Source organism: Protopterus annectens, chromosome 11.part0 (assembly GCF_019279795.1).
Source record: "Protopterus annectens isolate FY-2018-M chromosome 11.part0, PAN1.0, whole genome shotgun sequence".
NCBI lineage: Eukaryota > Metazoa > Chordata > Ceratodontiformes > Protopteridae > Protopterus > Protopterus annectens.
The window spans coordinates 660,461,615-660,474,034 of NC_056745.1; positions in this window are offsets into that span (position 1 = coordinate 660,461,615).

Genomic DNA, 12,420 nt, shown 5'->3' on the forward strand with positions numbered 1-12,420 from the left:
TAAAATAGCTAGCAAAAATAGGTAAAAAGTCATTTGAAAATACATATTGTGACTTGTATTAAGCAAATGCAGCTGACAATGTGGGAAACAGTATTCCTTCCTGTATTATCTTTCCAAAGATTTTAACTTCAGCATACATCTGATAGAACAATATTCATTAAGCCCTGGTGGGGCATAAGCATTAGTCCTCAGCTGCCACAACAATTCAGATTCCTCCAGTCTTAGCTCCCATAGTCCACCTCTACAACAATTTCCTGGGGATTTTTGGAGCTCTCTTCTGGCATCAGTTGTTTTGAATGCACACGTCTTTTTGTTTACTTCAGCACATATCAAATGAAAATGGTATTTGTAGAACATTCTATCCTCTTCCGTGGTTGATTTTTGTGAAACTTAACTGTTTGGAAATATTTTGTGTGTGTGAGAAGTATATGCCCCTGACAATGAGCAACTGACTTTCCACCAAATAGAGCAGTTTTTGCTGTATCTCTGTATGTTGTGGCTTATCTGCTTAACTTCAATGTTAAAAATAACAAAAGAATGATCTCTCAGATGGAAACATTCTAATATGAAAAGTTGTATTTTATTTTGAGTTTTTTCAGTAGTGCCACCCAGCATCAATTTGAAAAATCATAAACGAAAAGCATTACTCAAAATGTTACTATAGCAATAACCCATGCCTGGGTGTGGGTAATGCTGGATTTACCCACTGTTGGTGTGGTTTGGTCATGAGGGCGAAGCCCGAGTGGCCAAACAAAGCCAACCATGGGTAAATCCAGCATTATCCACACCCAGAAGTGAGTTATTGCTATTATACAATGACATTATTTAAGAAAAAAAAAATTACTTTTCTTAAATAATGGCATTATATAATGCCTCCCTGCTGCCCTTCCACAGCTGTCTGGTATTCTGCGGCAGTTCTGATGTACTGCGCATGTGCATGCCTATGCAGTACATCAGAGCTGTGGGCAAAAGCAACGGAGAAAGCAAGATCTCCGTTGCTTTTTAAAAACTGTTTCGCTATGTTAAATGAGTTTAACATAGCGAGACAGCTTTAAAAAAAGCAATGGAGAATATCCGTTGCTTTTTTAAAGCTGTCTCGCTATGTTAAACTTGTTTAACATAGCGAAACAGTGTGAAGCAACGGACATCTTGCGTTCTCCGTTGCTGTAAAAACAAAAAGAGTTATAGTAATGGAAAAAGTCTGGGCAACCGGACCTTTTTCCATTACTATAACTCTGATTTACAACGTGCACGCTGACCAATCAGCGTGCACGTTTTTGAATATTTAATGGGGGGTCATTGTATAATTATTATATTAACATGGGAACAAGATTGTAACAGATTACTGGTGTCTGGCATGAGAGTGTGAATGCCTTATGACTGTAAGCCTCTTGCCCCTTGCCTTTTTTAGTGGTTGTTTCTGTGGGGTATGTTTGTGTGTGTGCATGTATCTCTCTGACTTGCTTGTCTTTGCTGTTATGAACCCTCCACGTAGGAATGTAGTTTACACTAAAACTGAGTACTGTATGAACTCAATGACATGGATTTAATTAGAAGCATTGTTTAGTTATAGAAAAAGTCAGTGCATTCACAATCTTTACAGCAATGCTATAATATAATAAACACAAACCCAGAATTATATGTGGAACCTAGACACATATTGACGGATTTATTTTGCTTAACCAGACTTGACTTTTCACATGACAGCAGTAAGTACCTTTAAGAGTCCTTGTTTGTTGAAATATAAAAATATGAAAATGATGCTTATTTGTATAACTGATATGTCACTGTGTATCACTATGCCATGTACACAGTGCAAATATCAATGATTATTCTATAGTACTATCATATTAATATTTTGCATCATTTTGTCAGTGTTTTAAAGTGGGAGGGGTTATGATAGGTATGCAGATGTTAGGCTAATTAGTTGTCTGTTTTTGCTTCTTACCTGGATGTATCTATTTTTCAAGAGCCTTTGTCCAGATTTTCAATATCTGGAAATTGAGAGGTATGAATAAACATGCATAATATTTTCCATACTTAGTTCTCTCAAAAATGCTACCTTCTTAGCTCTCAACCAATCAGGGACAAACCTCAACAGATTCAGGGACAAATCCAAAGACAAATCCAAAAATAATCAGGGACAATTTTAAAATATTAGTACTGTTAACTTGAAACATTGACAGAACAACAGAATGTGAATTAGTATACATTTTCTGAAGTAAAAGAAATCTATAACTTTAAGTATTATCATTACTTATTAAGTGTAAGTCACTACCTTTTCACCAAACATCACCAATTTTAGTAGGGATTAAGAGGGACAGAGCTAACATTTGAGTCAAAACCAGGGTCAGTTGAGAGGTATGGCTACCTTCAGTTTTCATGAAATCAATGTTGTCATTACCCTTCATCATTTGACATTCCTTGAATACATGCCTAATTGTCTTCTCTTCCTAGAGATAAGTATTCTGTCTCCCCTACAACGTTCTATTTCATAAGAGACTTATCCTGTAGTCTATCACAAACTAGCCTCCATCTGAAATCACATGCCAAGGAAACATCACCTACTGACCATAATATCTTCAAGGTAGGAAGAAGAAGGGGAGAGTTTCCTGGTGTCCTGTTGACATTTTCTCTAGTTAGCATGAATGCCACCTCAGATCTGCACTAAAAGTGGGCTACACTTAGTGAGATTGACCAGTGATCAAAACTAAATAATTAAATTCTCTGCTGAGTGAGAAGTGACTTACTGAAATAAGTCTCTCCAAATCAGAGGCTAAACTGCTCTCCCAGAAGACAGTGTATTACTCTCTTTAGACAAGGATGGAAGAGCTACCTCAGCTGGAGTTTGTGTCTTGCTCACAACTGACAGTAGAGGGGAGCAGGAGACTGACTGGTCCAGCATATTTAATAGTGCAGGTGTTATGTGAAAGTGTGCTGGGGAAACAAGACACAACAAAAACACTAGGTGAACAAAAAATAGCAGCCCAACAGCGATGAAACCACTTTGCTCTTTATTGAATTCTGGTACCTCGGCCTTCGCCCTCACAAGGAATACTAGACACAAGTCTAAACGTGAGGCTCTCAGGTTAGCAGTCAGTCTAAATTCCCAGCCTCACCTCTGCTTACAAGCTCTGGGTGCTTAGTGAAAGGATGAAATAGTTTCATAGTATAGTACTAGGCTATCTGCCCTGGGGCATTTGTAAGCCTAGCCATAGTGATGTGGCTTTTGCCACCCCATGAAATGGTACAAAAATGTACAGAATAAATCCAGAATACTGTGCCTCTGTCTAGTAGTGACACAATGAAGGTCCCCTTATATAATAGAATTAGTTTACTGTGCCCCTGTCTAGCAGTGACACAGATGTGACCCCTGGGGTAAACTTACGATCTCCCATCCACTCATCAAGATTTCTCTTGAAGAGAGTCAGTGAGGGGCTCTGCCTAATACGAACTGGGATCCTGTTCCAAAGCATGGGAAGCCTCTGGGTTATGAATCTATCCCTCCAGCATGTCCTATTCATACTTGTGCCGAGGTTTAAGTCTTTAGCTCTCGTGGTCCTGATGGATTTGGATTTTTGAGGTGGAGCATGTCCATCAGATCCTGATTGGACATGGCCTTGTACGTCAGGCAGAGATCACCTCTGAGCAGGTGGTATGCTACTGAATAGAGCTGAAGTTTCTTTAGTCTGGCAGAATAAGACATATGTTGGAGACCCTTGATCCTTTTGGTGAGGTACTTTTGTGGTCTCTCCAGCTGTTGCAAGTGCCGGGTGAGGTACATACCAAATGGGGCATTGTACTCAATCATGGGTCTGATGAGGGAGGAATATAGGGGTACAATGACATCCTTGGATCTGGATGTGAATCCCTTCATGATGAGGTGTGCAAGGTAGAATGTTTTTCTAACCACTTTGGCAACGTGGGTGTCAAATGAGAGGTCGCTGTCTACTTGGGTCCCTAGGTCTCTGATTACTTTTTCCATACTCAGTGGGTTGCTGTCTATGTGATAATTTGTGGGTACTTTGTTTTTTCCAAAAGGGATGACTATACATTTTTGGGCATTTAGTTTAAGGCCGTGACTACGGCACCAGTTGTCCGTTTCAGTGAGGCCTTTTGTAGGATGTGTGTGTCTGCTGGTGTATCGACTATGGCACCTAGTTTGCAGTCATCTGTGAACTTTGTCAGCCACAGCCCTCCCATGTTTGCTTTAACATCTGAGAAATAAATGCCGAACAAGAGGGGTCCCAGGACAGATCCCTGTGGGACACCACTTGTGACTGGCTTTGAGTCTGACATTGCTCCAGCGATTTTAACTTTATGGGTTCTGTCCTTTAGCCAGTTTGCAACCCATCTAGTGACATAAGGGTTTACTTTTAAGCTGTTTAGCTTATCTATGATGCCTGAGTGGGGTATTGTGTCGAAGGCCTTAGCCAAGTCCAGGTATGCTGTATGGACTGCTTTGCCCTCATCAATGGCTCTAGTGACTGTTTCGAAAAAGTCAACCAGGTTTAAAAGGCAGGATCTGCCCTTTACAAAGCCGAACTGGGTGGGGTCAAGTGTCTGTAGGTCCCCTATGTCTCTGTTTATGAGTTCCATAATGATTCTTTCCATAGCTTTGCAGACCAGGCTAGTTAAGCTTATGGGGCGGTAGTTTCCAGGGTCTGTAGAGGCACCCCCTTGTGGAGTGGGACCACTGTTGCTGTACGCCAGTGTTCAGGTACATATCCCGAAGTAAGGCTAAGGTTAAATAGCATTTTTATGTGTGGGTTTAGCTCCTCTTGGAGTTCACGTAACACGCACCCCAGGATACCGTCAGGTCCCATTGATGCTGTGTTTTTTGCTTTGTTTAGGGCGGTTCTCACTTGGACATCTGAGATGACAGGGAGATTACATTCAGCTGGGATAAGTATTTCTTCTTTTGGGGGTGAAGGAGGCGAGAAATTTGCACTGAACCTGTCAGCCAGAATGTTAGCAATATCTGTGGGTTCAGTGTATTTTTTGTTGTTGTGAACCAACTCTGAGCATATCTGAGGGTTTCCGCCCAGGTTTCTAACATAGCTGAAGAAGGCTTTGTGGTTATCTTTAGTGTCCTTAGCGATTTTTCTCTCAAAGTTTGCCTTGGATGTTTTTATGAGAGAACGTAGTTTTCTGCTAATGTTGATCAGAGATGTCTTCCCTTCATGGGATTTCACTCTGACGTGCAGTAGCTTCCTTCTTTGTTATACAATTTGTTTATGGCTGAGGTCCACCAGACAGGATGCTTACATTTGGTGGAGAGGGACTTGGATTTGTTTGGGATTGCATGATCCATGCATTCTTGGAGATGTCCATAGAAAGCATTTGTGAAGGATTCGGCATTGTGGGATGTGGTATCCACTGGCACAGTGGGCTTAAAGGATACCATCTCAGTCTTAAGAAGAGTGAAGTCTGCTTTTGAGAAGTTTTTCACTGTGGTCTTTTGTGCTGGGGTGGAGGTGGGATATGTATATCCAGGGTGATTAGTTTGTGGTCAGATCTCACTAGTGAGGGGTATACTTCCGGTGTGGAGCATTTTGTCCCCATGTTTGTGATGATCAGGTCTAGTATATTATCTCCCCTAGTGGGAGAGGTGACTAGTTGTTCCAGTGCATTTGAATTTATGAATTCCAGGAACCTTTGGGCTAGGGTATTAGGGCTAGAATAATGTACCCAATCTATGTTTGGGTAGTTGAAGTCTCCCAGTATGATGGTATTTTGTGATACATTCATATCCTCCAATGTCTTCAGGAAGGCTGAGTGGGGTTCTTGAGATTGGGAGGGTGGTCTGTAACATGCTACCAGTTGTATAGCAGTTTTGCCTATGGTTAGTTGCACCTGTATGGTCTCTGATGCTTCATGTGTTGCTACTAACCTGGAGGTGTGGGTGTCCTTTATGAATATGGACACTCCCCCCCCTCCCTTTGTGGTTCGGACCGGGTTTTGGGGCTGAAAAGCATGATACGAGGTATAGCCTGGCAGCGCTGGGGTGCTCTCAGGAGCCTTGAACCAGGTTTCAGTTACTGCACAGATGTCGATGTTCTCCATGCTGAGGAGTGCATCAAGTGCCTGCATCTTGAGATTTAGACTTCTGGCATTGAGCAGCATTACCCTTAGTTTTTCCATTTTGTTTTCTAAGGAGGTGGGTTTGTCTTTTGAGCCTTGCCTAAAAAGGCACTATGGGGTGGCAAGAGCCTTAGCCAATATCCGGAAGCCCAGTGGTGACAGGTGTAAGCCATCCCTTGTGAAGCAGCGTGGCTTGTCCAACATATCATCCCAGGCAGACAGACATTGGATCCCCTTAGAATGACACCAGTACTTGAGCCAATTGTTAAAGCTGATCATCTTGTCTTTGTATTGTGGTATCATTCTTGGTGAGGGCAAGATGCTGCTCAGGGTCAGGGTCATACCAGCCTGGGCTACATAATCAGAGAGCTCCTCTATGTCTCTTTTCATGTAGTCCAGGGAGGTACGTCTCAGGTCATTCACACCAGCATGGACAATGACGGAGTCATATTTGTACTTGCTTTGGAGTGACCTGAGTGCGTGTGTTATGTGGCGGATCCTAGCTCCGCATAGACAGCTCACAGTCACCTTCTCCTTGTTCAGCCTGGTCAGTGGGACATCAGTGTGTCTGACTATGGAGTCACCTATTACTAGTGTATCAGGCAAGGTGTTTGGCCTTAAGGGCTGCGATTGGTCGACACACTGATTTATTGAAGTATGTGTTGCATGTGTTTTGTTTTGAGGTGGTGGATTTTTGGATGTCTGCTTTGGGAGCCTCTGTTGTTTTGGTAAGTTTTTTATTAGAGCCTCCGAGTATGTCTTTGTGTTTTTATGTGTTTGGTTTGCAGTTGTGGTAGGTCTATGTGGGACTGGGATTGTTGTGTGTGTGGTTGCCATCTCCTCCTGTCTGGTCATGCCAGCCCTGAGTTGAGAGAGTTCAGCCTCCAGTTTGGCTATATAGTTGCATCTCTCACATGTATTTGTGTTTGTTGGGAGGAGGAGAGGGTTGTCTGTGTACATGAGACAATTGTAGCATTGTCTCAAGATGCCCAGATTGACCAGCTGAACTGGAGACGACGCCAGTAATCTACCACTCAACATGCTAGAACAGTATAAGGGAGTGGTATACCTTTAAGGGAAGTGGGTATTCACAGGGGTGGTAAGTAGATGTAGTGCTTTACTTAGTACGAGAGTGCTTACTTAGTAGAGAAGTATTGAGAACAAGTGCTAGGCTTATAATACAGTGAGTAGTCTGGTTATACTAAGAGTAGAGCTTCCTTAAGGGAAAATTTGAAGAGCAGACTTGGCGGAGCCAGAAAAAGTTTAACTGGCACTGCGCTATGCGCACGACCACGAAAAGCCATGCAAACGTGGATTTTAAACAGTGAACTACAAAAGAGCTAGAAATGGTCCCAAACAACCAATTACTACAGCTTCTTGTGCTGAGGTCACTTCCCCAAGGACAGGTAGGCTGCTCAAGGCTCCCCACTCCCACTGGTGAGCAAAGAAACTTCCTTCTATCCAAGTAAGGTAATGGACAACACAGGAACTACACCACAGCCCAGAATACAGCAATGCCTGTAAACTGGTCTAAACTAGTCGAGGAAGGCGGGAAATCAAGGATTATTTTTTGTTTTTTTGTTTTTTGGTAGAAACACACAGAAAATGCAGAAACAGTGATAAATTAGTTACACAGGCTAGCACACTTTAGTGGGCAGCCTCCACAGTTAAATTAAACAAACAAACAAGCAACCTTTCGATCAAATTCGACTAAAATGTAACTTTAAGTGCAGATTTTAAAATAATGCAGCAATCAGTTAAAAAACAGTTCAGGCTAGTTCAAGGTAAGCTACAGAAGCTATTTCAAGTGAAAAAAAGCAAAGATACTTAAATCCAGAAGGTAGTCGCTTTTCTGAGTTCCTGCTGCTAGGACCACTCTGTAAACCCACGTTGAGCTTGTCTGAGCAGTATAGCCAGAAAACATGCCCAGAGGCGGATTTTAAACAGTGAACTACAAAAGAGCTAGAAATGGTCCCAAACAACCAATTACTACAGCTTCTTGTGCGGAGGTCACTTCGACCAAGGGCAGGTAGGCTGCTCAAGGCTCCCCACTCCCACTGGTGAGCAAAGAAACTTCCTTCTATCCAAGTAAGGTAATGGACAACACAGGAACTACACCACAGCCCAGAATACAGCAATGCCTGTAAACTGGTCTAAACTAGTCGAGGAAGGCGGAAAACAAGGATTATTTTTTGTTTTTGTTTTTGGTAGAAACACACAGAAAATGCAGAAACAGTGATAAATTAGTTACACAGGCTAGCACACTTTAGTGGGCAGCCTCCACAGTTAAATTAAACAAACAAACAAGCAAACTTTCGATCAAATTCGACTAAAATGTAACTTTAAGTGCAGATTTTAAAATAATGCAGCAATCAGTTAAAAACAGTTCAGGCTAGTTCAAGGTAAGCTACAGAAGCTATTTCAAGTGAAAAAAGCAAAGATACTTAAATCCAGAAGGTAGTCGCTTTTCTGAGTTCCCTGCTGCTAGGACCACTCTGTAAACCCACGTGGAGCTTGTCTGAGCAGTATAGCCAGAAAAAAATGCCCAGAGGTGGATTTTAAACAGTGAACTACAAAAGAGCTAGAAATGGTCCCAAACAACCAATTACTACAGCTTCTTGTGCTGAGGTCACTTCCCCCAAGGACAGGTAGGCTGCTCAAGGCTCCCCACTCCCACTGGTGAGCAAAGAAACTTCCTTCTATCCAAGTAAGGTAATGGACAACACAGGAACTACACCACAGCCCAGAATACAGCAATGCCTGTAAACTGGTCTAAACTAGTCGAGGAAGGCGGGAAAACAAGGATTATTTTTTTTTTTTGTTTTTTTGGTAGAAACACACAGAAAATGCAGAAACAGTGATAAATTAGTTACACAGGCTAGCACACTTTAGTGGGCAGCCTCCACAGTTAAATTAAACAAACAAACAAGCAAACTTTCGATCAAATTCGACTAAAATGTAACTTTAAGTGCAGATTTTAAAATAATGCAGCAATCAGTTAAAAACAGTTCAGGCTAGTTCAAGGTAAGCTACAGAAGCTATTTCAAGTGAAAAAAAGCAAAGATACTTAAATCCAGAAGGTAGTCACTTTTCTGAGTTCCCTGCTGCTAGGACCACTCTGTAAACCCACGTGGAGCTTGTCTGAGCAGTATAGCCAGAAAAAATGCCCAGAGGCGGATTTTAAACAGTGAACTACAAAAGAGCTAGAAATGGTCCCAAACAACCAATTACTACAGCTTCTTGTGCTGAGGTCACTTCCCCAAGGACAGGTAGGCTGCTCAAGGCTCCCCACTCCCACTGGTGAGCAAAGAAACTTCCTTCTATCCAAGTAAGGTAATGGACAACACAGGAACTACACCACAGCCCAGAATACAGCAATGCCTGTAAACTGGTCTAAACTAGTCGAGGAAGGCGGAAAACAAGGATTATTTTTTGTTTTTTGTTTTTGGTAGAAACACACAGAAAATGCAGAAACAGTGATAAATTAGTTACACAGGCTAGCACACTTTAGTGGGCAGCCTCCACAGTTAAATTAAACAAACAAACAAGCAAACTTTCGATCAAATTCGACTAAAATGTAACTTTAAGTGCAGATTTTAAAATAATGCAGCAATCAGTTAAAAACAGTTCAGGCTAGTTCAAGGTAAGCTACAGAAGCTATTTCAAGTGAAAAAAAGCAAAGATACTTAAATCCAGAAGGTAGTCACTTTTCTGAGTTCCCTGCTGCTAGGACCACTCTGTAAACCCACGTGGAGCTTGTCTGAGCAGTATAGCCAGAAAAAAATGCCCAGAGGCGGATTTTAAACAGTGAACTACAAAAGAGCTAGAAATGGTCCCAAACAACCAATTACTACAGCTTCTTGTGCTGAGGTCACTTCCCCAAGGACAGGTAGGCTGCTCAAGGCTCCCCACTGCCACTGGTGAGCAAAGAAACTTCCTTCTATCCAAGTAAGGTAATGGACAACACAGGAACTACACCACAGCCCAGAATACAGCAATGCCTGTAAACTGGTCTAAACTAGTCGAGGAAGGCGGAAAACAAGGATTATTTTTTTTTTTTGTTTTTGGTAGAAACACACAGAAAATGCAGAAACAGTGATAAATTAGTTACACAGGCTAGCACACTTTAGTGGGCAGCCTCCACAGTTAAATTAAACAAACAAACAAGCAAACTTTCGATCAAATTCGACTAAAATGTAACTTTAAGTGCAGATTTTAAAATAATGCAGCAATCAGTTAAAAACAGTTCAGGCTAGTTCAAGGTAAGCTACAGAAGCTATTTCAAGTGAAAAAAAGCAAAGATACTTAAATCCAGAAGGTAGTCACTTTTCTGAGTTCCCTGCTGCTAGGACCACTCTGTAAACCCACGTGGAGCTTGTCTGAGCAGTATAGCCAGAAAAAAATGCCCAGAGGCGGATTTTAAACAGTGAACTACAAAAGAGCTAGAAATGGTCCCAAACAACCAATTACTACAGCTTCTTGTGCTGAGGTCACTTCCCCAAGGACAGGTAGGCTGCTCAAGGCTCCCCACTCCCACTGGTGAGCAAAGAAACTTCCTTCTATCCAAGTAAGGTAATGGACAACACAGGAACTACACCACAGCCCAGAATACAGCAATGCCTGTAAACTGGTCTAAACTAGTCGAGGAAGGCGGGAAAACAAGGATTATTTTTTGTTTTTGTTTTTTGGTAGAAACACACAGAAAATGCAGAAACAGTGATAAATTAGTTACACAGGCTAGCACACTTTAGTGGGCAGCCTCCACAGTTAAATTAAACAAACAAACAAGCAAACTTTCGATCAAATTCGACTAAAATGTAACTTTAAGTGCAGATTTTAAAATAATGCAGCAATCAGTTAAAAAACAGTTCAGGCTAGTTCAAGGTAAGCTACAGAAGCTATTTCAAGTGAAAAAAGCAAAGATACTTAAATCCAGAAGGTAGTCGCTTTTCTGAGTTCCCTGCTGCTAGGACCACTCTGTAAACCCACGTGGAGCTTGTCTGAGCAGTATAGCCAGAAAAAATGCCCAGAGGCGGATTTTAAACAGTGAACTACAAAAGAGCTAGAAATGGTCCCAAACAACCAATTACTACAGCTTCTTGTGCTGAGGTCACTTCCCCAAGGACAGGTAGGCTGCTCAAGGCTCCCCACTCCCACTGGTGAGCAAAGAAACTTCCTTCTATCCAAGTAAGGTAATGGACAACACAGGAACTACACCACAGCCCAGAATACAGCAATGCCTGTAAACTGGTCTAAACTAGTCGAGGAAGGCGGGAAAACAAGGATTTTTTTTGTTTTTTTTTTTTGGTAGAAACACACAGAAAATGCAGAAACAGTGATAAATTAGTTACACAGGCTAGCACACTTTAGTGGGCAGCCTCCACAGTTAAATTAAACAAACAAACAAGCAAACTTTCGATCAAATTCGACTAAAATGTAACTTTAAGTGCAGATTTTAAAATAATGCAGCAATCAGTTAAAAACAGTTCAGGCTAGTTCAAGGTAAGCTACAGAAGCTATTTCAAGTGAAAAAAAGCAAAGATACTTAAATCCAGAAGGTAGTCACTTTTCTGAGTTCCCTGCTGCTAGGACCACTCTGTAAACCCACGTGGAGCTTGTCTGAGCAGTATAGCCAGAAAAAATGCCCAGAGGCGGATTTTAAACAGTGAACTACAAAAGAGCTAGAAATGGTCCCAAACAACCAATTACTACAGCTTCTTGTGCTGAGGTCACTTCCCCAAGGACAGGTAGGCTGCTCAAGGCTCCCCACTCCCACTGGTGAGCAAAGAAACTTCCTTCTATCCAAGTAAGGTAATGGACAACACAGGAACTACACCACAGCCCAGAATACAGCAATGCCTGTAAACTGGTCTAAACTAGTCGAGGAAGGCGGAAAACAAGGATTATTTTTTGTTTTTGTTTTTGGTAGAAACACACAGAAAATGCAGAAACAGTGATAAATTAGTTACACAGGCTAGCACACTTTAGTGGGCAGCCTCCACAGTTAAATTAAACAAACAAACAAGCAAACTTTCGATCAAATTCGACTAAAATGTAACTTTAAGTGCAGATTTTAAAATAATGCAGCAATCAGTTAAAAACAGTTCAGGCTAGTTCAAGGTAAGCTACAGAAGCTATTTCAAGTGAAAAAAAGCAAAGATACTTAAATCCAGAAGGTAGTCGCTTTTCTGAGTTCCCTGCTGCTAGGACCACTCTGTAAACCCACGTGGAGCTTGTCTGAGCAGTATAGCCAGAAAAAATGCCCAGAGGCGGATTTTAAACAGTGAACTACAAAAGAGCTAGAAATGGTCCCAAACAACCAATTACTACAGCTTC